This window comes from Lipotes vexillifer, unplaced genomic scaffold (assembly GCF_000442215.2).
Source record: "Lipotes vexillifer unplaced genomic scaffold, Lipotes_vexillifer_v1.1 scaffold184, whole genome shotgun sequence".
Classification (NCBI taxonomy): domain Eukaryota; kingdom Metazoa; phylum Chordata; class Mammalia; order Artiodactyla; family Lipotidae; genus Lipotes; species Lipotes vexillifer.
The window spans coordinates 1,380,114-1,382,604 of record NW_006783561.1 but is presented as its reverse complement, the minus strand read 5'-3'; positions in this window follow the sequence as shown (position 1 = coordinate 1,382,604).

The following is a 2,491-nucleotide window of genomic DNA, read 5'->3' as shown; positions in this document are numbered from 1 at the left end:
CCGCCCCGCTCCGTCTGCTCCCACCCCTCTTGTCACTCCTCCACCCTGCCAGTCTGAAGCCCCCAGGCCATGTTTCCCATTAATCAACACTCTCGTCCTCCCCACATGGGTCCTGGCTTCCAAGGAGCCCTCTGAGGTCATGGGGCCAGGGAAGCACCGCTGGAGCCGAAGGTTGGAGACCAGATGCCTTCAACAGTCTGAGTGCTGTCTGTGACAGGCCTACTAAGTGCCAGGTGCTGGGTTAAGTGCCAAAGTGAGGAGATGAGGAAGCCGTGAGGGGTGGGGAGTGGGGGAAGGCTTTGCTCCAGGAGGAGGGTCAGGGAAGGAGCCACATGTGTAAACAGAGCTCCAGCTAAGAGGGGATAAACAGAGCAGCAGGCTCAGAGGAACGGGGACTTAACTCCGCCTGAGGCAGCCGGGGAGAGGAAAGGGGCTGAGCGCCCTGTGGAGCTGCGGGAGAAGAAGGAATTCGTGAAGGAGAGGGGAGAGGAGGCCCTTGTGCATGGCAGGCAGACCTGGCTGGACTTGTGGAAGGGCTGCCTAAGATCATACCGCACAGGGACCCCTGAGAAAGCCCCCTCCCCGTGAACTGTCATTGAATTGGTGCTCCAGGACCCATGGCCCTAGTTAGAGGTCATAGATAAAACTGTGAAAACTTTCAAAAGAACTGTCAGTCACATTAGTTATGGCCCTGGTTCTATCTGTTTATGACAGTAGAGATACTGCAAATTTTTCATCAAGATGGAAAAGAAAAATGAAGAAAACCCCTGAGGCTTTTGGTACCTGGTGGGTGAGGAAGCTTTAATCTTGTGGGGTCTTTCAGTACCACATCACCAGCTCTGATAGACTGTACTGTGCTGTGCCTACCCCTGGCACCTCCTGGACCAGCCACCTTTTCTTTCTGGTTTTTTCCCCAAGGAGAAACCCAGGTAGCCACCACCTTTGAGGGCAAGTGCTTCTTTTTTTTTTTTTTTCCATCTTCCCCAAACTTTTTATTTTATATTTTTCACATCTTTATTGGAGTATAATTGCTTCACAATGTTGTGTCAGTTTCTACTGTACAACAAAGTGAACAGCCATATGTATACATATATCCCCATATCCCCTCCCTCTTGCGTCTGCCTCCCACCCTCCCTATCCCACCCCTCTAGGTCATCACAAAGCATCGAGCTGATCGCCCTGTGCTATGCAGCAGCTTCCCACTAGCCATCCATTTCACATTTGGTAGTGTGTATATGTCAGTGCTACTCTCTCACTTCGTCCCAGCTTCCCCTTCCCCCTCCCCGTGTCCTCAAGTCCGTTCTCTACATCTGCGTCTTTATTCCTGCCCTGCCGCTAGGTTCATCAGTACCGCTTTTTTAGTTTCCATATATGCGTTAGCATACAGTATTTGTTTTTCTCTTTCTGACTTCGAAGTGCTTCTTGACCTGTTCAACTACTCTTCTTGCTGGACTCTAAGCAGCCTTGACAGGGGCCCCAACTGATGGAAAAACAATGTATGGGTCCTATGGTACCAACAAACCACAGCTCTCCTTGATTTGGGGGAGGTCCTTATCTTTTCTGGGTTGAGGTCAATCCTCTCTCCACCTGGATTTCCTGTTCACACCCATGACCACATCGGTCTTACAGTGAGCAAAGTGCCTGCCTAGAGGACTGTGAAAGCCCAGGGTCTGATGTGGGTGGCCTGTGGTGCTTCTCTTCAAGCCCTTTCCTGGCTTTCTCAGTGGTCCTTTCATGACAGGACTGAATATTCGTTTTCATCTGTTTTCACCTGTCACAAATGGAGGAACCCTGGTGTGAGAGCACTAAGGTATCTGCTGGATTTCCAAACCCCACTGATATTCTGGGAAGCCAGGGTAGCCCGATGGGCAGAAATAACATCTCCCGGTTGTGCAACTGTTCAAATCAGGGTCACTATCACTCTGGTCACTATCACTTCCGCACTTCCCTTGGAGAAGTGGGGTTGCTGCCATCTTGTCAGAGACTGCGCTGAGGGAGGGGAGGAGGCTTGCTGGGCCGAGGGCTTTGGTGCACCGCCCACCCCCCAGCCCCCTCCGCCCAGTGCTCCTGTTGCACCCTCAAGGTCCCAGGCTAAGTGAAGTAGGTGGCTTGGAGAGGTCACCTGGGGCTCGGGGCTTCCTTTCACCAAGAATTGAAAAAGCAAGTCTGGTGGGGCCCTAGAACCATTTCAGCCGTCGGGGAGAGCGTGTCTGTGGCCTGGGGAACGGGTCCAGGCGGCAAAATAAGATCCCCCTCCCCCCTCTCTGGACCAGCAGCTGGGACTGCGGGAGCCGGGTGCGTGCGTCTAAGTGTGCGCATCCTCACTCTGTGTGTGTGTGTGTGTGTGTGTGTGTGTGTGTGTGTGTGTGTGTGTAGGGAGAGCTGGAGAGGGTCGCGACCTGACGGGTCCAACTGTGGGCTCCCCTCCCCCCGCAGCCCCTGCCCGCTCTCGGAGGTTCCACCTTTGAAAGTGTAAGCTGCGGCAGCCAGA